Source organism: Emydura macquarii, unplaced genomic scaffold (assembly GCF_026122565.2).
Source record: "Emydura macquarii macquarii isolate MOO-44397 ecotype Brisbane River unplaced genomic scaffold, CSIRO-AGI_Emac_v2 contig_3343, whole genome shotgun sequence".
Taxonomy (NCBI): Eukaryota; Metazoa; Chordata; order Testudines; family Chelidae; genus Emydura; species Emydura macquarii.
Genome location: NW_027133480.1, coordinates 2,548,503 through 2,573,060, shown reverse-complemented (window position 1 = coordinate 2,573,060; position 24,558 = coordinate 2,548,503). Strand labels below are relative to the sequence as shown.

The window sequence follows — 24,558 nt, the reverse complement described above, 5'->3', positions numbered from 1 at the left end:
ACACGATTGTTTTATTTGCTGCCTGGTTTTAATTCAAAGAACTGAACCTTTTGTGTTTTATTTGTTTATTTTTTTCAGGACTATATCCGCAGTTGTACGAAATGGTGTAGCTCAGAAGCTAATAAAGGAACTATGCTAATTTGCCCCAGCTGAGGTTCTGGCTTAGAGTTTATAATATAGTATGTACTGTGGCCACTGAACATATGTACAAAAATATCTATGAAACCAAATGCATATATTCATCAGTTGAGCCATTATCATCAGCTAATGACAATTAAACCCTGTACCCCTAAACACACACAGACATGCACACACTCTTACCTTCCTTACCAAACACACACATTGAATCATCCCAGGAAAACTGTGAGTAAATAGAAAGATCATGCAGTGTGCCTAGAAGATCAGTGTTCTTTGTTTTAAGGTAACAAGTAAGCTCTTTCGGATCAAGGCAAAGGAGCAGTTGTTAAATGGAGATCCATCTTCTGAGAAGAACGTTCTCTCTGCCCCCAAATGTCCAAGATGAGAGATCATTAGCTTGATTGCTACAGCTGATCTCAGGGGTCAAGTTACAGCATAAAGAGGCAGTCTGTCTCAAAAAGACAACAGGCCCAAACAGTTTAACTTTTCTCCCTTCCCTCCACCAAACTGGAAGACACTGCAGTTTCTGGAGCACAGCTGAAATATTCATGCTGTTTGAAACATCACAAAGTGGGTAGGTCCAGGTCAGGTTGGAAGTTTCCAAGTTACCTTCAGCTGCAGTCTCAAGCAGAGTCAATCTCTGTACTACAGTCTGGAGGGGACAAAGCTCTGGATAACGATGCTTTCTATACAACCCTCTCTTCTTCATTAAAAAACCTAGGGTTCATTAAGTATATAGGTGAAGCTAAGGGGCTGGCTCCCAGGTGGAAAATTAGACCAAAATGAGAATAAAATGGAGATGAGTGGGTTCCTTTGCCTGCAGTGAAATTGAAATCAGGAAAAGTGAACCATGTGATGCACAAAATAAATTAAGAGGAAAAAAAGGAAGACATTTCAAATCAGAAGAAGAATTGTTCAGTGTGGTAGAGTCATGTAAAGTGTCTACATGAGCAAAGGAGCAAAATCCCAATACTTCCAGAGTACTTCTTGCTGTGGCAGTATTGAAATCTTTCAGGAAGATTATTTTTCTTGCATTATGTAATTGCATTGTTGGTTGCTGTAGGTGCTGGACCAACAGTTCTGGAAATTTAAGAGCTCTCTTCATCTACAAAATAGGTAGAGCATAAGTCAACTTCAAATCCTGAGTTGCTATTTTGTTTTTTGATTGTTTAGGGACTGGTGTCAAGGTTATGACACACTCTACCCTGCCCCAAGCAGTGAGCCAAACATTGCAAACTAAAGTGGGGAGTGCCTGCAGTACCATATATGGCTTTGAAAGGGGCTGCGAAGAGCAGCCCTTCTCCCACACCTGCCTTCTGACTCCTATCAATAAAAGGGTAGTTTGGGATTCATTCTTTTGTTAACCTCTTTGCACGGACTGATAACGAGGATGCCAGTTATTTTACAAAATGAAAAAGGTGTGGTTGGTTGGGGGAGGATTGTGTATTCTTTTCTCATCTCAGATCAGGAATTCATTTGTCATAGACTATGCAGCAGCTATCAGATGCTAGAAAACTTTCCATTTATACAGACAAAGACCTAATTCAACTGTAGAGTTGAAACGCTCAGCAGCCATTACCAATTCTCCAATCCACTGGTTTTCCTCTGCAGTTTTAATTCTGATGGTATCTTCTCTTTCTTCACCTGTCTGAACCTAGGTTAAAACTTTTTCTGTTCTCTGAATCTATATCTCCGTGGCAACCTGGTGATTTATTTTTAGAGAGCGCGCTTTCTCTTAATCTTTTTCTATAATGCTGCTGTTGTGACCTGTACAGCTACAAATGTCGAACAGACACAGTAGTAGTAGAACCCCTCACTACACACCTTTGCTATGTGTTTAGTTGTTTGGGTAGCTGGCAAGATACTGATAAAATGCTATCTTGTACTTTGCTATGGTTTGTCCTGTTGCACACCAGTGATCAAACAAGATATGGCCTCTGTAGCCTTTATTTTATTTAAAGTGAATTTAGTGAAGTTGCCTTTCACCACCATGGTTCAGCTCCAGTTGCGACAGCTTCAAGTTCAATAGAGCAAAATTGCCTCTGGTGCTTTTCTCAAATTTGGAGGCTCAAGTAACAAGACTTATCTGTACTACAAGTTTTATTAAAGCAATAGGTAAAGTTACAATTACCCATACATACGGAAATCCTACAAAAACCTGTGCAATAATTATAACTGTAATCATACTCACTTCCTCAAAGGTATTCTGGGGTCCGATGGATCTCCCAATAGATGATCATCAGTAAAGGGATAGTTCCTGCTGGGTTTTCCCGTAGGTATTCCCTTTGGTCTTCCCACTCTTCCAACCAGGGAATCCTATTTTATGTTGTAATTTTGAGTACACCTTATGCATATGCAGGAAGAGGTCAACCCTCTTTTTCTTTTCTTTACTTCCATACCCCATGAATATTGGGATGCCCCATATTTCATAAGTTGGTTGTAGTTTCTCTTATTCTTGTTAGCATCTACACATGACATGGACCATGCAGCCAAGACAGACATGCAAAGATGTTATAGACAGGTGTCTCGTGGTCTTGGACAATACATCACGGTCTATTGCAATCCATTTTTCTGTAACCTCACCTATTGGTATATCTTATGCAGTAACCTTCTGACCTCATGGGCATAGGGTTAACTCCTAGGTCATTCATTCATATCAAGTGTTCTTAAACCTATGGCCTCATATGATTAAACTAGAATCTTTCAGGTCTCAGTCTATAGGTCTTGTGTTCCAGCCATGTTTTACTTATATACCTAATACACACACATCACTCCTAAATACTTATCAATCTTAAATCTATTTAGCATACATCGATTGTATATGAAATAGCATATAAATTGACCCTAACATCACATAATACAATAATAAGTAGATGATAAACTGAACTAATTGGCTACACCATGGAATCCATATCAGTCTTTTAATCGAGCTGCCAGACTCCTGCTTAAATAAAAGATGCACCTTGTTCAGAGTTTGGGACTTTAACAATAAAATATACTGTGTATTCTCTTGAATGTTGGTTAAGGAATAAATGTATACGTTTTCAGCAGGGTGTTTGAAGAAGTAAACACAAAGCTCCTATGCTGACAACAATACAAATTACAAATCTGTTTTCTTGAACACCATATTGAAAAGGAATCTTCAGTATGTGACACTAAACTCTCTTCTAATTTTTCTTTGGATGGGGTAGTCTCTTGGCTCACCCAGTGTCTACGCACGGAGTGAGGAATGGTGAAAAACTAGCTGGCAGGAGGTCAACTGAAATAAAACAAAGGAAATTTATAAGGATTGAGGGGAACAACAAGAAGAAAGAGAGCAGAGATGTTATCTGGCCTTCAGCTGAAGGATGTGCCTGTCTTTTGTTAGTCTGGATCTTCAGGTTGCAAACTTTAGTTTTGGACTTAGACCTTGCTCCATTAATTTATGCCTTTGAAGGTATGTTGTGAGGATTAACTATGTCTGGGAAGCTCTTTGTAAATTTAAAGTGCTATAGCAATGGATAGGATTACTACAGTATGATTTGCACAGTTTTTTCTGGGGGAAGGTGTTTTGCAAATCTTGCTTCTGGGAAAATTTAAGTGGGATTTTGTTGTTTGCTTATTTGTATTGGGATACTTTGGGAGCTCTTTTTTTGGCAGGTCTCTATATTTTTAATATATAAATATAGATAAGTTTTGTAGGCATGTTTAAATGTCATGTTTTTGTGGCATCAGTAATTATCTGTTTTGAAAACAAAGTATTGAAAATCTGAAATCAAGGGACTTAACCTCATCAGATATGAGGCTAGAAATTTCCTTATTCCTCTGTTCTTCTAAGCTCCTCCCTCTCTTAGTTTACTGCTGCTTCTAAGTTCCTAGTAGTCCCCTCCTTCAGACTAACAGATTCTTGGGTATGAGAAGAAGGCAATTTATTCCTACTATCGGATTCTTCTTCTAATAATAATTGAATCCATCGGTCTCAAGGGCACCTCCCTATAATTGTTAATGTACTTTTGTTGCCACTTTATGTATGTAAAATGAATATAATTATTGCTTAAACATCTCTATGAATCTGGGGAAGCTTTCTCCAGGATTGTGACACAGTTTCAGACCATATATACAGGTGAACTCTTCAGGAGATCTATCTCCATGGGACCTTTGAGCATGGCCTAATCCAGTAGCCTCCTCTTCACTTATGAGAGTCAAATTTATAGGGGAAATGAAATGGTCTTATCTTTCTTGACTGCTAGACAAACTGCTACTCTCTAGTCCCTAGTGTAAGACAGCATCCTTCTCTCTTTGTCCTGTGTACTTTTCTGGTTCGTTGGTGGTGATGGTTTCCTTGATTGATATTAGTAGGTATAGGAGTATTTTTCTGTAGCTGCCAGAGCTCTGTAAAATACCAATTTTTTAAAGATAAAATAATTCATATAAAATCTCAATCTAGATGTGAGGTATTCAAATAAATGCAGAATTGAATTTATTCCTTCGGGGTGGGAGGAAACCTATGTGTAATCTTTCTGTCTTTTATTATTTATCCAGTTTCCAGACTGAATTGATATGTAAAACTGTCTTTAAAATATTGATCTGTTCCCTGATATTTGCCACACTGAGATTCTGGGTCAGATTCTACCAACTGTGATTTTACTTTTTTCTTTTCTTCTATTATCTGACTCAGATGTTTTACTATCATCTCTTGTTACTGATGCATTCTATGTGTACTAACACTAAATCATCAAAATTATATCCATACACATGGTCATTAAAGAACATCTCTCTGATTAACTAGAATGTGGATTATAATGGGGGCATTAAAAAGGGATATGTGTATAATGTTTTTTAATGTCATCGCTGTTTACTTCTAATTTTAGTTTTAAAGTAACCTGGAAAGTCTTGTAAAAATGTAAGAATCTGATGATACTTCAGAGTCAGGCATCCTTTGAGACGCAGTCTCTTCCAATTGAAATACAGTGAAGTGCTCCAAAATTGAGCAGATTTCTACGTGAAATATTTTCTACTGCTGCAAACCAAGCTTAGAAACCCTAGAGACAACCTGAGTCTCAGTTATGCAGGTTAATAAATGTTATCTTAACTATTGCATTGTTTCATACACAGTAAAAATTATTTGACCTTGTAAATGTTTTACAAATAATTTTATATAAAATCCAGTATCACTGACTTCTTATTGCATAGAAACAGTAGAAGATAATATGTCTGATTGCTAACCCTCCTGTTTTTAAATTCAGGCTGTTAATTCAATGGTTTCCTATGGAAATTTATGGCTTAAATTTACGTTCTAATGCAGCTTTTTCCTTACAACAAATCATCTAGTTCCTGATGCTGAGAAATTTAAATTAGTTCGGAGGTTTTTTTAGATGGATTTTACAGCTCAAAAGAGGTTTCAGTATAAATAATTTAAAACTTAGTTCAGTCAGAATGACACTGTATAATTGTGTCCATGTAGCTTTACATATATAGGCCTGGTTCTTCTCTGCTTTGTCTTGTGTGTTATTTACACTTGTGCAAAGGGAGGTAAACTACCAAATTAGATTTTGCCACTCATACTAGCAGTAGAGTGGTTAGATCTACTTTGCACAGATGTGAATTGTTTACGTGGTGTAAGGTGGTGGCGGGATCAGGTGCATATATATTTTATTATAAACACCTACATAAAAATATGCATGGCTAAGATTCTCAAAAGTCACTAGTGATTTTGGATGCTCAATTGAGACGCCTTAAAGGGGCCTCATTTTCACAAGATGGGTGCTCAATACTTTCTGAAAATCAGACCCCCTTCAGATGTCTTGAGTTGGGTCTCCAAAATCACCCACTTTTGAATATCTGTGCTATGTGCATGCATACTCTGCGTGTGCGTGTGCAAAAGAGAGAAAGAGAGAGAGTATATGTATACAATTTATTGAAACTATATTTTCTGGCAGATGAGTCAACATGACTTTCTAAGACTCAAACAATGGCTGAATTACTTTGCTGTGTTAGGGAAAAACCATTACAATCAAAATGAATCATACTTTTAATTATCTGTAGTTATTTGGATGAAAAATATAATGAATTTGATAAACGCAGATGCTCTAGGCATCAATTCTTCAAGCTGAAATAGAACCAAAAATGTCTGAAAATGCATTGTTAGCTCAGAATACACAATATTTTTGAGCTATTGGTTCCAGAAATAATTAAAATGACTTATGTAAGACAACTGTCATCTGTGTCAGTGACTAAATGTTAAATGTTGTTATAAACTAATTACTTTCTTGAGTTGAAAAGAAAATTATGTTCTTGTGCTGAAGGATATAGGGCCTTATCCTCCTCTCACATGGGCTTTACACCGGCTTTACACCATTGATTTTAGTGAAGTTATTCCTGATATAACACACTATATGAGAAGGAGGAGTGGACCTTTAGGCCCTGGAGCTGTAATCTTTGCTCAGTCAAAAGCCCTGAATGGGTGGGTGAAATCCTGTCTCCACTGAAGTTAATGGCAAAACTCCCATTGATTTCAGTGGAACCAGAATTTCACCAAGTATGCTTAAGCATATAACTTAGTGTTCTGTATATTTTGTTCCCCTGGGTGTTCATCTGTTTAAAGTCGTATCAGAAACAAGTGCCAGCTACCTCTCAGTTCTCAGACCAGCCCTGTCTATGCAACACCTTCATGCCAACTTTTCTGAACTCTGCAGTTAGCAAAACTGTATGTTTTTTGCTTTGGCAGAAGCATCAATCTGCATGTAACACCCAGTCCAATTGTTGCCTCTTTCTCTACCTGCCCCCACCACCAAATATCTCTTGCCTTGGCCTTTCTCCTTAGCCACCCCCCATCCCTCATCCCCACTGAATAAGATTCATGTAGTGCCTTCCAGCCCATTTTTCCTCCAAGGCTGCCATCTCTGCCTGTCAAGTCAGAGCTCAGTAGCTCTGCAGGCCAGGCTTTCCCTGGAAAATAGCAACCCAAAATCCAATGAGCTCTGAAGGGAAGCCGCAGTAGTTGGGATCTTTCTGTTTGTGATTTTGTGCCATGTTTATAGGGCAGAATTTATAGCCTGAACAATGACAGAATAACGAAGCAGAAGGCATTACAAGGATTTTAACTTTTTCTAATGGGCGCATGCGGAAAATGGTGAAAAATGTAAGGTGAGGGTACAAATGGAAGAAAGTAAAGAATAAAGAGGACAGTGCAAGAAATATATGGTGAAGGAATGAGGATAGGGAAGAAAGAAGAAGGAGACAGGCATCTTGATGGAATTTGTCAGGGTATATATAACAGTAAGATGGTGTGCTCTTCACCCCCACCCCTTTTTAGGATGGTTGCATGATGTCACTGGTCTTTAATGGTGCTTTTGTTTGCATTAATACTGAAGTGTTCCCATTTTTAAAGTCAAATATTTAACCAGAGTTAGTAGAAAACTAGTCATCATCTTCTCAGAATGAAGTGTGGTTACTGGAACGCCACAAGTGATTTCTCCTTAGCCATTTGAAATGCTATTTGCAAAAGGCTGACGTAGCAGGTTGGATAAGTTGCTGTGGTTAGAGAGGGAGTGAGTAAGGAAAGAAGTTGGGATTTCCAGATTCTGAAGCATTGGAGGCTGAAAGGTGTGGTGAATTTCAGCAGAAGTATAGGGACATTTGCAGCTAGAGGCGTGCACAAGAGCTGATGCCACTAGCGAAATCAGAAAATAAGCAAAATTTTGCTGGACTGGAGAAAAATTTAAAAATCCTGTGATTTCACTCTGGAAAGTGGAACCCTTTTTCACATGAAAACTACAGGAGCCGTGCCTCTGGCTCAGAAGAAAGTGCACATAGGGAATGTCTACAGTGCAATTAGTCCTCTGCAGATGGCTGGTGCCACCTGACGCAGGCTAAGGTGCTGTTTAATTGTGGCATAGATATTTGGGCGAGGGTTGCACCCTGAGCTCTGGGACCCCCTCCCACCTTGCCAGGTCCTAGAGCTCAGGCTCTAGCCCAAGCCTGAACTTCTACTCTGCAGTTCAATAGCCTGTCAGCCTAAGCCAAGTCTGCTGGCACAGGCCAGCCGTGAGTTCTTAATTGCCGTGTAAGACATCCCCTTAGAGACTATTGTGACAATGGGTATCCTTCTGGCTGTTACTCTGCTGCAGTGGCATTGTAGCCTAAAACACTAAAATCATGATCATGTTCATTTCAGTAAGTATTTCTAATTGATTTCTATGGGACCAGGACTTCCCCCGATAGCTCCCAGTAACCGTAGGTGTTGCCGTTAGCTTCAACATGTGTTCTTAACTAACAGCTGAAATTTTGCTGTTGAGCCAGATTAATTGATTTTCAGGGAATCTGTTTTAGCTAGAGAAGAAAATCGTAAGAAGAAACTGGGAAAGCTCTCTTGGTTCTAGTTTCAGCTCTAAGGCTCTAACCCTGCAAAGGCTTACATGTGTACTTAACTTTAAATGAGTATGTGCATGAACCTTTGCAGAATTGGGGCCTATTTAAGATTTTTCAAGGAGGATGCCAGAAGTGATGGTCATGCCTTGGTCTCTGCACAGAATTTTCCCTGAACTCATCTTTCTCCTCTTAACCTGATGCTTTTAGGTAGGTTGCTAAGAATGAGCAAGAAAGACAGTAAAGACAACCAGGGACATGACTGCATAAACCAGCAACAATTTACAAGTAAAATATGAGCAGACAAGTCATGTCAGATAGTGCAGTCTTGTGCCTGAAGGAAAATTTGTGGATCTAGAAAAATAAAGTTAAAATATTATTTTTATTTCATGGGCTGCAGACAACTTCATATAAAGTGTGCGCACACGCGCGCACACACACACACACACACACACACACACACACACACACACACACACACACACACACACACACACACACACACACCCCCCCCCCAAAGAAAAAAGTAGGATTTGAGGGTGGCATTTTCAAGGAAAGTTAGGCACCCAAGTCCCTTTGATTCTTCAGTCAATCTCTAATCTTACAGCTTGACTCTCTACAAGCACATAGAGCATCACAAAGGCTGGGGACAGTGCCTTTTGTAAGCCTATAGTATTGTTTAAGTTCTATTAGTTATTTTGTAATAACTGCACATTTCTTTATTGGAGTTACTTAAATGCCTGTTTTATAGATTTTACCCTGTTATGGCTAGTTTTCCTGGACTCTTTAAATAGAGTTCTGTGCTATTCTGGAAGTATGCAGATGAAGCTAAAGTTTCAGGCATTCTGTCAGATGACGTCTCTGCCGCGGCATAATTTATTTGGACAAAAACTACTTCTTTAATTGAATGAAATGTTACAAGTCTAGTTTGACAGTTTCTCAGCCCAGTATCTCCCATCTTGCTGTTCAGTGGAACTAACACATCCTAGAAACATTGCACTATTACTGTGAAGAGATGTTTAGAAGGAAGGTCAATACTGGTGATGTTAAAAAAAGAACACATTAAAACATTCCTTTTGCCCCTGGTAATATTGCTATCTTTTAAAGTACGTTGAAACATCTGAACATTTTCTGATTAACTGTTTTTGAGTCATGACTGCATAGTATTGTCTGAGTAGCATATATATGTAATTCTATATTGTATTGAGCCTGCAAGATGAGCATGTTAAACAAAACCACTAGATTGTGTGGGTATTAGTAGATGTTTTATGATAGGAAGTATGCATTTCATATGAAACCACAGGGTTGTCATCTGAGGAATAGCTCCACAGATCCATGGCAGGTGAGCCAGAAGTTTTAGAGTTGTATTAGTCTTTAGTCTAGCCAAAGCCAATTCAGAGAAATGAAGTAATACTCTGGATTATGTAAATTCGTCTGGTTTCAGCCTACAACACAGCAATGCACATTACTTTTTGCTCTGTGCCTTGGATACCTCAGAGATGTAATGGTTTAGTAGTTATTTCTAGCATAACACTTTAACTTTTGGCACATGCCTTCAGAATTTCACAGTCACTGCCATTATGGTAAGCTTTAAAAAATAATTTCATGTAACTAATATAATAAAATCACTTGAAAGCAGTCTGACTGCAAGGCTTGCCTAAATAAATGCAATTATATTTTCAATCAAATTTGAATTAGTTAATAACCCCTGACGTTCTTTTTAACTAATATAGCAATCTGTGGCCAATGGTGTTCTGTAGCCCTTACTTAAGATTTCGGCTTTTCATGGCATAGCATAATATTCAATAACTTAGCTAAACTGATAAGGCGATTTTATATTTGACTGCTACAGTGGTAAGATCATGCAGGTTTCATAAAATATTCCAAGGCAGCAGTTTGTATAAGATAATTGGCTACTAGAGATGCTGAAAATTAACTCCCAGATTCTTTAATTTGTCTTGAAAACTGGGGTACTTGAATTAGAATGAAGAAAATGTTTTAGGGCATCTGTGAAATATTAACACAGAATAGATGCAGAGGGAGAAATTCTGACTTGGGTCATATGGTCATGCAAAGGGGTAAGGACATTAAGAATGCCCTTCTACACCTACCCAGACTGTCTCGACCAGACATGAATGTAAACAGAGCTACTCACTCTCTGTTTGGAGAGGTCTCATTGCCTTTAGAAGTCATTGCATGTAGATATTGAAGAGAAGCTTTGTTTGGTTTGGTTTGGTTTGGTTTGTTTGTTTGTTTGTGCAAAAATGTTGCATGCACATAAGTATTGCAGGATTCCAAATGTAAAATCTGCTCAAATAGAAATTAAACTCAACCGCTTATTCAGTAGCAGTTGAACTAAGTACTTGTAGGAATTGGTGTAGAAGCTCAATCTCACCATAAAAGTCTGCCGTGGAGTGGAGGAATCGGAGTTCCAGATCTCACTGGTTGCAGTGATTATGGTGTTGGAAATTCAAATACATCAGTTTTTATATCAAACTGAGTAACAGTCATATTCATTATGAAAATTCTTCAGAATCTTAAGGCATTGCCTGCTGTGATGGTCCCAGGACAAATCTCCAGTGATTATCCTGGATTGTAGGCAGTTAGTCATCATCATACACCTTTAAAGCCCATTGACTTAATTCAGCAGATATTAGTATTTTCAGACTTCCAGGGTTTGGCATCTGCATAATCTAATTATTATTCAGCAGACACATTCTCAAATTGAGTATAACGCAGGGAAGACCATTTCTGTCATTCCTTTCATTCCTTCATAGCCTACACAAGAGATCTTTTGGGTTTTCCCTTATCCTTCTCTTACTGGCTATATCAAGCATATGCTCACTAATAACATCCCATTGTGTCTCTCAGAATACTCCAAACAGATATAAAAGAAGATGATTGATCAAGCCCATGTTGAAAGGGTTTGGCCAATCCGAGCTCATTTTAAAGAGAACTTGGCTGGCCACCTCTAAGCATTTAGGAAATTAGGCTGAGGTGTGGGGGAGGGGAGGGATAACTTATGATGGAAAAAACATTTTTGCCACATTATCAATTAACAGTAGATCTCCTCATCACTGATTTGGAACTGGGATGAGAAGTGCCTGCTACAGTTGTCACACTTGCTTCTAAATGGCTTAACAGCCGTAGAGCCAAGATATTTGACCTAGAGCTTTAATCAGAATAGAAGGCTGTAGATGCTTTTCAGTTAATCAATCCCTAAACAATACAGCATGGGAATGCACAAAACAGCCCTTCTTTTATTTGTTTTAAGGCTTTGCAAAACTTAGATTTGAGTCTCTGGGATGAAAGTTAATGTACTGCACCACTCTCTGCCATATTTGCTGCTGCTTCTTCATAGATTTCTTTTGTTATTATCTACCATTCCAAAATTTCATTGGTGAGATGGGAGCTGTAAAGCAATAACCTGAGGTTTCCTATCCTCCACTGATCATCAGTTGTAGTTAGAAAGGATTTTTCCCCTATAGTACTGCACAATTGGTTGGGTAGAGTATTACTCGCTTTGCTTTTCTCTCAAACGTTAGATAGAAGCTACTTCTGGAGGTAAGTTACTGGCCTAGATGGACCATTGGACTTTTCAGTATGCCATTGTTAGCTAATTATGCATATGTCTCCTGTCTACTTTTCCCAAGGTTATTAGAAATCAGCTATCATTGAAAATACTTTTGTTTAAACATACTGTCTGGGGACAAACTTTAGCTAGGCTTCTACACTTGGCCTTACAATTTTTGTGTATGTAAATTGGATAGTTAGATAAAATAATGCTCAGTTTGTGCCTGATTTTGCACCACTACAACCAGTGGGAAGCATTAGCAGTGACTGCAGTGGATGCTGAATCATGTCCTTTGTGTACAGAATAGAGCAAGCAGATATACCGTGGTCCGTTTTTCAAATGCCGATCATGATGGACTCAAAAGTTGTACCTGTTGGCTGTGTAAGAAATAAGGGAGCGGCAACCTCCATAGACACACACACAGAGTATTCAAATTTTGCAAGCTTGATTGTTTTCCTAGTTCTATTTTACACCTTTCTTTTCCTCAGAATCATTGTGCTAATTAAGCATTGTAAATTTCAGTCTCTCAGGTTCTTTAATTATGACATTGTAGTTCTTCCACAGCAACATGCTGGAATGTAGCAGATAGGATATTATGAAGTGGAGGAGATATTCAGTGGGAAAATGTCCAAAAACGTTCCAAATCACTTAAGATAATTAAACAGGGGGAAAGAATATGATGTGTGTAAAGAATATGTAGTGATTGTGTGACTAAGGCAACGTTAGATGCATGAGCGTGGGAAACTCATTACCATGCTTCATTCATGCTCTATGTTGTAATGAGAAACAAGAGCTGAAGAATGCCACTGCCAAGCTAGCCCAGCTGAACATTTGAAGATATTTCGCTGAGCCCACCGCTGCAAAAGACAACAGCTTTAATAGACTTGTTTATTTCACTGAACGCATATGGTAATCCAAACAGTTACCAGTTGGAGAAATAACTAATGCCAATATGAAGGTCAGGATGACCAGGACTGAGATGCTGCAGCATTAATGGATTATGATGGTATCACTAGGCAGAAATCTAGACAACATTTTAAGTAATAATTTTTGGTACATCGCCTGCGCACCTACCCACCCATTTACAGACAAGATTTCAAAAGGCATATCAAGAGTTTTTTATAAGAATTCTTGCAACCAAGTTTAAGAACATGATAGCGGAAAAAACAGACACTTAAATCATCCAGAATCTTTATCTGAGCGGGGAGCAGGAGTAACAAAATTAAAGAAAGACAAATGGCCAGATCCTCAACTGCAGTCAAGCTCTGTGCAGCACATCTGAAGGGAGGGTGAAAGGTGGCCATAGGGTGCCTTTCTAGTGCTCTTTCTGGGGGCTATTTCAGATCCTGGAATAAATTAGAGCAGCTTGAGGCAGTGTTTTGCCAGCCAATGATGGCCACAATGGAAAGTGTTCTGGACCTGGCCCCAGAATATCCCCTCCTTTCACTTACCATGACATGCCCTTTTACTCAGGATCGGAGGAGCGAGTAGCATAAACCAGATATGCCAGGTTTATACCACCCAGGGACTCCCCAAAACGGGGAGCAGCCCCTGTAGGGCAGCTCTCCAGCTATTTTGCTGTGCTTGAGCGGTCAGATGAGGGTTCGAGATCTGGCCCTGAAGCTTAAAATGATGCATTGCTCTTACAGAATAGTTAGGGTTAGTGCTGCCAACTCTCATGATCTAATCATATATCTTATGATATCTGGTAGTCTTCTTAAAGTTCTTATGGTATCGGGTGTCATGTGATTACAGAAGAATATGCTTTCATCTGAAAACAAAGAATTAAGTTGCAGAGAAAAATTTGAAAACATGAGCATTAAGGACTCAAAAATCAGAAGGCAAAAAAGAACCTGAAATGTACTGTTTTTAAGCCAATCTCATGATTTTGGGGCTCATTAGTTTTGAATGCTTGGGGCTGGCTATACTGTAGGGCATGAGTTGGAATTATAATAAGAAAATAAAGGAGATATTTGGTATAACAGGATTTAATTAGGTATATAAAATGAAGCTAAAGGGCTGCATTTCCAAACCCTTTGCAGTGTGGTTGCGGGCTGGAGAAGGGAGTTTTCTGTTATTGCAGAAGAAATCAGAAACAGATCCTACATCTCACTGTTGTTAGATTAATGAAATCTATATGCTGGATGTCCAAGCCCCATTCCCAGGCATGTCAGCCCCCAAAATCAAAGAGTCTGTCATCAGTGGATGAGTGTACAATGGAAGAGGGGGGGCTATTTCTCAACTTTTCTGGTTACTTTCCACCCACAGGAGACTGACTGTCTGTCTGTCTAATTTATCTATCTATCTAATATATCTAATCTGTTTTTAAAAGCAGCTTTTAAAGGGTTTTTGGAAATTGCTGAGAGTACTTCTATCTTAGGACAAATGTGGGCTTTCTCCTATCCCCTCAGATCCTGCTTCACTTCACCACATCTCAGAGTTCTGATCTAATTCTTAATGGAACTAACCTGAGAATGACCGATCACAAATACTCCATGTGGTTTTCAGCTGGCCTACACAGTGTGCCACAATGCATGTTTCAGAGACCGGAAACCCAGACTTCCAGTGTTGATCTTGAATGCAGGCTTTTATATACTGCTGCCAGAAGCAGGTTATTATATGGGTTATTTGCTTTAAAAGCTTCCCATCCCTCTTTCCCACAAGCCACCTTTCCTCCCAACTGTAGAAAAACCCACCAAACTGACAGATTGTAGCAGTGGAAGCCTCATCGTACTGCCATGTCAATGAATCCCATTCCAGAGGACATTTGTCTTCCGAAGTTTATCAGCAAGGCACCGTTTAGTGCTAATACTATCAGTTGTTCGTTGTAATGAAGATTCTTATCCATGGGAGATTGAATGGTGCCCGCAACCATGTCTCATGTAGCCCATTGAACAGCTATCAGCTGTTACTGACTTTTGGACACTACCAACCTGAGGCAGATTTGAACCCAAAACTTAGAAGTGAAACATGTCCCAAGCCATAGAATCATAGAAGTGTCTGACTAGAAGGGACCTCAATAGGTCATCTAGTCCAGTCCCCTGCACTCAAGGGAGTACTAAGTAATAAGTAGACCATTCCTGACAGGTGTTTGTCTAACCTGTTCTTAAAAACCTGACGGAGATTCCACAACCTCCGTAGAAAATTTGCTTCAGTGTTCAACTACCCTGACAGTTAGGATGTTTGTCCTAATGTCCAACCTAAACCTCCCTTGCTGCAATTTAAGCCCATTGCTTCTTGTCCTCAGAGATTAACAAGAATAATTTTACACCCTCCTCCTTGTAAAAGCCTTTTATGTATTTGAAAAGTGTTATTGTGTCCCCCCTCAGTCTTCTCTTCTCCAGACTAAACAAACCCAATTTTTTCAATCTTTCCTCATAGGTCATGTTTGCTTAGACCTTTGTTGCTCTCCTCTGGACTTTCTCCAATTTGTCCACATCTTTCCTGAAATGTGAGGTCCAGAATTGGACACAATACTCCAAATGAGTGTAACAGTGTTATACTGTTGACTCATATTTAGCTTGTGATCCACTATGCCTCCTGGATCCCTTTTTGCAGTACTCCTTCCTAGGCAATCATTTCCCATTTTGTATGTGTGCAACTGATTGTTCTTTCCTAAGTTTAGTGCTTTGCATTTGTCCTTATTGCATTTGATCCTGCTTAATTTAGACCATTTCTCCAATTTGTCCAGATCATTTTGAATTTTAATCCTATCTTCCAAAGTGCTTGTAATCCCTCCAAGATAGGTATTGTCCACCAAGTTTATAAGTGTACTCTCTATGCCATTTATGAAGATATTGTACAGAACTAGACCCAGAACTGATTTCTGCGGGACCCCGCTTGATATGCCTTTCCAGCTTGACTGTGAACCACCAATAACTACTCTCTGGGAATGGTTTTCCAATCAGTTATGTATCCATCTCCATCTAGGCTGTATTTCCCTACTTGGTTTATGAGGTCATGCAAGACAGTATCAAAAGCCTTACTAAAGTCAAGATATGCCACATCTACCACTTCCCCACATCCCCACATCCACAAAGCTTGATATTCTGTCAAAGAAAGCTATTAGGTTGGTTTGAGATGATCTGTTCTTGGCAAATCTATGTTGACTGTTATTTACCACCATATTATCTTGTAAGTGTTTGCGAATTGATTGCTTAATTATTTGCTCCATTATCTTTCCAATGCTGAAGTTAAGCTGACTCTTCTTTATTTCCCCAGAATGTCCTTATTCCCCTTTTATAGACTGGTACTATATTTGCCCTCTTCCAGCCCTCTAGAATCTCTCCTACCTTCCATGTGTTTTTGAAAATAGTTGCTAATGGCTCAGATATTGCCTCAGTCAACTGCTTAAGTATTCTAGGATGTATTGCATGAGGTCCTGCTGACTTTAAGACATCTAACTTGTCTAAGTAATTATTAACTTGTTCTTTCCCTATTTTTGCCTCAGATCCTACCTTATTTTCATTGAAATTCACTATGGTAGATGTCCAATCGCTATTAACCTTTTTGGTGAAAACTAAAACAAAAAAGTCATTTAGCACTTCTGCCATTTCTACGTTTTCTGTTACTGTCTTTCCCTGCTCATTGTCTTTCCCCCATCTAATTTCTTACGTTATCTCTTTTAAAATGAACACCGTTGTCCACATCTTCTGTTGTGCTCCAGCTGCATTGTGCCATTCTGGTCTTGCAAAAAAGCTTTTTCTGTCCCCCATCTAAAAAAATATAGTGGAACTGGAAAAGGTTCAGAGAAAGACAACAAAGATGATCAAGGGTATAGCATGGCTTCCATATGAGGAGAGACTGAAAAGATTAGGGTGATTTGACTTAGAAAAGAGAATTCTTAGAGTGATGGTCTCTATTATATTCCACTGTGGGTTACACTTGTGCCTGGAGCTGGAGAATTTAAAAGTAGTGTCCATTGGTCCGGACATGTGCCCTGGCTCACCTTGTGCCTCGGACCAAAGGGATAAAAGGCGAGGCGGACTATGACCCCCTCTCCAGTTCTTTCTTGCTGCCATAAGATCCAAGTTGGAACCTCTCTGTGACCATAGCTTCAGCTGTGTCCTTAAGACAAGATTTAGCTTTGTAAATAGTTTTTACCATCTTGTACAGTTAATAGTTTTAGTGTTTTCATAGTTTTAGTGCTAGATATGTTTTTGGGGGAAGACTCTTCATTCTCCCCCACCCCCAGTCTGTACCTCATGAGGGTACTGGATTATGCCCAGGAATCTGGACTTCAAACATTGTGCTTCCTGCCTGCAATCCTTCTTAGTCAGTACTGACCACCAGTGCTGTCTGTACTGCCTCAGGAAAGCTCACATCGCAGTGAGGTGCAGTATTTGCTGCTCATTCCCCAGTTTTACCTGAGAAAGGCAGGAACTTGCCTTCATAAACACCTCCTGGAAAAGGTCATGAGGCCTTAGTTGGTACCAGGCTGGGGAATTCCCCTCCCCCCCAAATACATCAGTTTGACTGAGCAAGAAGTGAGCCTCCTGCTGCTAAGTCTGACACTGGTGTCAGAGAATCTACCTCCATAGGCCCTCTGGCAAGATTTTCTCGGGAGCCTAGGAAACACTCTCATATGCATCAGACTTGGATTTGGCTCTGAGCAAGCCCAGCACCTCATCCCAAGAAGACTTAGTATGTCTTAAATCCCAGAGGCTTAAGAAAACTCATAAACTTCGGGCTCCATTGGTACCGGAACATGATCCATCGGTACCATCATCCTCAACACTTTTCTCTACATAGATATTTTCGGAGCACAGATGAAGAGCAGCCTATGGCCCATAAACTGGAGCATTAAATCCAAATACGGATGACCTCGTCAGAGCCATATTGTAATATATTTACATTTTATTAAAGCTTGCCACTAATTTCCCAAGTAGCAATAGTATGAAAAGTGTATGATTCTTGGCACTTCCATAGCTCATGTGAGTATTACTTGGCTAAATAATGGTTCAGGGAGGACATAACAATCTACACCCATTTTTGAAGGATGTATGCACCAAAGAGGAGAGGAATTATTTAAGCTAGTAAAAGGGGTATATCTAGGCGAAATTAAAACAGATGCTGAATATCAGGAAACAAATCATGATGCAAAGCAGTGGAAGCAGCGTTGCTTGTGACATTTGAAATTACGCGAGGCAAAAATTAGTTGCTTGTACAACATCTTGCATTTGGAGAGAGATTAACTGTATGATCTAGTAGTAGATCTGTTCCATCTCTAACTTCTCTGATTCTGTATCTATTTGGCATTCCTGAAGTGATGGAAGGATCATTATGACCTTTGGAGATAATGTATTGCTGCTTGGGAAACACAGTGTGGTTTTCTTGTTTTGGAGATGAGGCTAAGTTGTGTTGAACTATCATATCTCTTAATAAATGGATTGAAAAAAGATCCTGTTTGTATATTTGAATTCAAGATGAACATTTTTGAAAAATCAACAGCTCGAGTTTCTGAGTCGTTAGGTCTTTTTGTTAATTTAAGTTATGTCCGTTACGAACTCTGGGCCTTAAGCCAACAGAGGCAGCTGACACCTGAAAGTTTGTTGGCAAATCTGATAGGTAAGTTTACAACTAATTTACAACTGTGTTGTGTTTGACTTAACTCAGTGTAGGCAAAACATGTTCTGTCCTGCCCCAAGAAGCTTCCACTTGTTTGCTCAGATAGACAGAAAAGCAAGAAATGTTCCATGACACTGTCATTGACTGTGCTGCATCACACAAGCAATTTAACTCAGAAGGTGCACATTTCTCATCTTCAAAGAATTAATCAGGAGATTTTGGTGTTCCATTAATTGATTTTTTTTGTTTTGTTTTTAGTATCATACGCCCATCAAGTAATGCAGTTCCTGATAGTATTTATTTCCCTTGTTTCCACCTCTTCCTGCAGTGCAAAAAACTGATAATCATTTGGCACGGTTGAGCATGAACTGAACCAGAGCTCCTGCAGTATGATGTATTAATGTTATTTTGATCCATGTTCATTCTGAATTACATAGATCCAATTAGGTTAAGTAGCTTGCCATCTAAACTGATTTACTTTCCTGTATTAATCTCCTTTACTATGAGTCAGAAAAGGAAATATAAATCAATTTAGTGAATTACATCTCTTTCTGAAGGAGGCAATTAAATTACCTAATGGATACATATGTTAAATTGGTTGTTTAATAAGTTTAATATTAGTACCATAATGAGAAGTTCAAGTATACCTTTCCTGATTGCTGAACTTGAGTGCTTGTTACACTTATTTTTGATAAGCTTTCAAGAAATGCCCTTACATGACTTAGTCTCTTGATACCAAAGCTAAATGCTTATTCCACTAGACAGCTTCCAAGGCATTAGACATTTTGAAACGGGGGATAACAACTTCGCCTGCCAAAAAATATTGGGTACCCTATGGGCTGTTGTATTAATTTAGATGGAATATATGGTCCAAAGGTGTTAACATAACCCATTCACCGTCCAATATTAAACAAGGTTTGGGATTTGGTATAGAGAGATTTGAACCTGCTTAGTACCATGGTGCAAACACCATTAAAAATCCTTTTAACTTTTCTTAAAAGTACGGAAAAGAAGGAAAACAGTAGAAGCACTTGAGGTGTAAAGTACTAAATAAGGCTTTCATTTTAACCGCGTCCCTTGTTCCCTTTCCCTTTAGCTGAGGGAGTTTTTAGTAGGAAAAAAATCTCATTTGACAGCCTTTTAGGTAGCATTAAAGATGGTAATAACTGTTCTTTTGGGGCAGTGGTATTCAACCTTTTTTCATTTGCAGACACCTAAAACTTTTTAAATGGAGGTGCAGGCACCTTTGGAAATATTAGACATAGTTTGTGGACCCCGGGAGATCCATAGACCACAAGTTGAAAACCACTGTTCTTTGGTAACAACCACCTTTCGTAGACCCCTTAGATATAGTTTGTGGACCCCTGGTCTTGAGCAGTGAAATTTCAATTCCTGCTCTTGTAACTAAACTCTGAGCTACTAAAAAAGCATTTTTAATTACTAGTATTGTTACTGAAACCCTCTCTCTCCTTTTAAAACTGTATCTTACTAAGCAGGCCCATCATCTGTGCAGGAAATGTGCAGCTCTTTGAAATCCCTTTTCAGCTGCTGCATTAGGAGCAGACCTTTTCACTTGTTTATTTTCCTTTGGGAAAGTCAGCCGGTGGACTTCCATCACTACAGTACTGTTGCTGACCCTTTACCATTCTTAGATCATGCAGCCTTACAATTCGATCATCTTTGTCAGCAGACAGGTATCAGGCTATGGAGCCAAAAGCTCTGAAGCAAGAAGCCTGCCAGGGATTGATAGTAGCATCTTTAGGAGTTAGTTTTGCCTGATCAATTTTCTTAATTCAGGAGCAGGAACTGTTTAGGAAAGACATAAGAAAAATAAAACCAACGATGCCAGTGAACAACATCCAATGGCTAGAAGTTGAAGGTAAATACATTTAGACAAGAAATGAGACTTTTTTTTGACAGTGAAGATAATTAACCATTGAAACAACATACGAAGGGTTGTGGTGGATTCTCCATCACTGGACATTTTTAAATGAAGATGGTATATTCTTTCTAGAAGAAATACTTTAGTTCAATCACAGCTACTGGACTTGAAGCAGGAATTAATTCAAGGAAGTCCTATGGCCTGTGTTATGCGGGCAATCAGACTAAGGGATTGCTACACTTACAGCATCAGCGCTTAGTGAAGAAACTACCTATGCCAATGGGAGAACTTTTCCCATTGGCGTAGGTATACCACCTCCCCAAGAGGTGGTAGTTAAGTCAACAGGAGATGCCCTCCCATTGACATCGCCCTGTCTACAGCAGGGGTTAGGTCAGTATAACAACGTCGCTCAAGGGTGTGGATTTTCCACGTGATCACAGTAGTCCTTCCTGGCGTTAAAATCTATTCAGCATTTTCTGAGCCCTCACTCAGGGGTGGAATGAATAGAAGTGTAAAGGTCATCCTAGTCATCATTGCCATCATTATTCTCAGTTTTTGATATCAGTAATGATGATATGAACAATATATCAACAGCCTCCCTCCTCCAGCACCCAAGGAGCTTTCCTCTCTAGTCTCTTCCTTAAAATTCCCCTCTTCTGTCTAGCACTGCAGCAGTGACTCACTTCCCCTGCTTCCATCTCTCACCTCATTTAGATCACTAAGTTATTGTGAAAATCCTGGGAATAATAGGACACATGCCAACAGTACTGTTCAATCACTTTACCTCTCTGTTACATCTCTTGCTCTGTCCCATGTCAGCATTTTATCTATTTAAATATTAAACCCTGTGATGCAGGCATTTTGGGTGAAATCCTGGACCCCATTGAAGTCAATTGCAAAACTCTCATTAAGATCAGTGGGAACAGGATTTTACCCTTTGTCCTTACATGTCTATAAAGCACAATGCTCACCAGTGTTGCTACATAAATAGTAACAATAATTAATAAAATAGCTGCTCTTTATGACAATGCTTTCAGAAGCATTGGCAGTAAGGGAATGTACATACTCTGAACTGCTTTCCCTTAATTAGCAGCCATTCCAGAGACTGTAAATGCTTTGGGTTTATCTACCATGCCATAAAAAACCCACGGATGGCCCATGCCAGCTGACTCAGGCTTCTGGGACTCAGGCTAATGGTCTGTTTAACTGCAGAGTAGACATTCGGGCTGAGTCTGGAGCCTGGGCTCTAGTATCCTGTGAGGTGGGAGGTTTTAAGAACAACACAATTAAACAGCCCCTTCACCCAAGCCCCATAAGCCTGAGTCAGCTGGCCCGGGTCAGCCGTGGGTGTCTAATTGCAGTGGAGATGCTCCCTTGATGTAGTCATAATATCCACTGGTTTGCTACTACCCAAATTGCCTCTTGTGCAACCCAGTGAACCGCTGAAAAATGCTGCTGCATTTTAACATATAATATAACTTTATACAAAGAAAAGTACAACATACTGACTGAAATTTGATATGAGAGCCACAATTAAAGCCTGTTGTGCTAAGATCTGCTTTTTTCTTTCTTTCTTTTTTTTTTTTTAGTGTTTCCTCATCCTCTATTTCTCGTCATTTGCTTGATTCCTCCACTGGTCATTTTCTACTGTAGGTTGTAAGCTCTTTGGGGCAGGGACTTTCTTTTTAATAAGTATTTGTACAGTGCACCCACCTAGTGCAATGGGTCCCTGATCTTCACTGGGAACTTAGGCACTGCCATAACACAAATAATAAATAATGGTAATTAGCCTACCAGAGATGTTAGCCTGTGTACAAGCTGAAAGAAATGTATGTTAACTGAGATGCAAACATCAACAATTTTAGAAAATACGTATTCATTTCAAGAACAATACAGTCCATACTTTGCAGTATATATGGATCAGTTTGGCTAAATGAACTTCCCAAATGAAAAACATATTTTTGGAAGAAAGCAGGTCATTTCAAAACTCTATGCCAAAGATATATTCTATAATCCAAATTCTCTGGTCCATTGCAGGTGTGCAGGCGATACTGACGTTTAGTTTTGATATCATCATCTGTCTGGAGCTTTCATATTTCACTAAAATGTTTGTCAGAACCTCAAACAGTCCTGGATGGTATTTTTGCACCTGTGTGGAGAGCCAATGTAAACATGTATTCTTTCTTCTGACCTTGTTATAAATGCTCTCTAGATGAAAAATTGAAAAACAGATCAATACCTTGACTTTAAGGAAGACGGTCCCTGAGCAGTGACTGCTCTCAAAAGTAATGCTTCCCAGTTAGCACTGAGCATTTATAAGGTTTGGAAATTCTTTTGCAAAACACCTTAGACCACTTACATTTTCTTGCTTACATTCCTTTGTCCAGGAATCTTTATGCGCCATGATGATAGGACTTCCTGAGAACTTGACAGAAGCGAAGTCTTTTATCAATAACAACTCTTTCTTCAAGAAGCTGTTATATGGATACTCACAGTAGAGCCTTCTGATTTTTTTATATTCTGTTGACAAAAAGGTTAATTTTGTGAGGCATCCCTCTCATTTATTGAAAACCAGGCTAATACAACTGCCAGTCTGCTGGAGCTGATCTCCTTTTCCTCAGCCCGACTGCTTTTCATATACTTTTTCCTTCAAAGTGAACTGTTCAAATAGCTGTTATGTTACTTTTTACCCATTTTTACAACATTAGAAACATATTTCCACAGCAATTGATTTCTTGTTTCCCTTTGTTTAAACTATTAAGATGTTGTCTGAGTCCCTAAATAAATGGAAGCCCACTTCACAGATATCATATTCAGTAACAGTGGATTTTTCAGAAGTGCCTAAATAACTTAAAAGCTCAAGTTTCAGTAAAAGTAAATGGGGTTGGTCCTCTTAAATTGTTTGGGTACTTCTGATAAGTTGCTGAGGGGAAAAAAGAATCCCATTATGGATATGCTCCTTGTCACTTTCCTTTTGCAAGTTATCAGACTGCCATGTATGGTAATCCAGTTTATCAGGAGGAATTCTTTCATTTCCTCGTGGTGTCTTTCAAACCCTTTCTATCAATGGAACAAGTTTGTTTCTTTTACTTCCACGTAAACTAACCTTAGTGCCTGGAGATCATGTTGCTTTTGCCTGAAATAATGAATTATCCTACTATCACAGCAGGAGAGCCATCTAATACTTTGGCTAGAAGGCACAATGATGCCTTGATGAGTAAGTCACCTTATTATGGCATAAAATATACCCGTTTCATAGAACATGGCTGCTTGCATCTTGAAAAAACAATGACAGTTTTGGAATGTGTTATTGGGTACAATTACAATGTTCAATCTTAAAGATAAAACCTTATCGTTAGGGAATCTCTGATGGCAGGAGCTGAATGCTGTATGAAAGTAGGTGTCTCTGAATTTAAAGGACAGCTGATATTGCCCTTGCTCTACAGTAGCAATGGTCAGTGATTCTAAGCTCACTATAGTCCATTGCTGTATAAATCACAAGGTACTTTAGTTGTTTGATTCTGGAATGTAACAAAAATTAAATGGTCACCGACAGATTCCAGGAGGTACATAATTCACTTTCCTGAACAACTGGAAACATCCGAGGCTTTGTTTGCAGTACTTGAATTTGTGGGGTAATTTTCAGAAGCACTCATCATTGGCCTAACTCCAGTCCCATTGAAGCCAATGGGAGTACCACTGACTTCTTAGGGAGCAGAATTACAGCAGAGTTGAGCATTTTTGAAAATCCCGCTGATGATATTCCAGTGACCTCATTTCCCCCTCTTACCCAAACTGCTCACACAGCCCTAATTGAAGACACTAGTCCAATAAATCCACGTATGTTTTCAAAACCCATGCTTTACATTTTTGTGAGCATGTAATTGTGGCAGCAGTGGCTAGCTATTGGCTGATGTGCACAGTGCATTACATAGCAAAGTGATGGATAGAATATGGGACAAATTAACTTTTTTCCAAGATGTCACTTTTTAAGCATCCTTACCAGGACTGAATTACTCTTAAAATATTCCAAAATGCCTGGATTTCCAGT

General features: G+C 39.1%; 1 protein-coding gene across 1 annotated transcript in view; it reads left to right on the top strand.

Moving 5' to 3' along the window:
- The window catches only part of ADAM12 (ADAM metallopeptidase domain 12), a 282,924-nt gene that overhangs the window by 140,688 nt on the left and 117,678 nt on the right, over window positions 1-24,558 (top strand). The window lies entirely within an intron of this gene.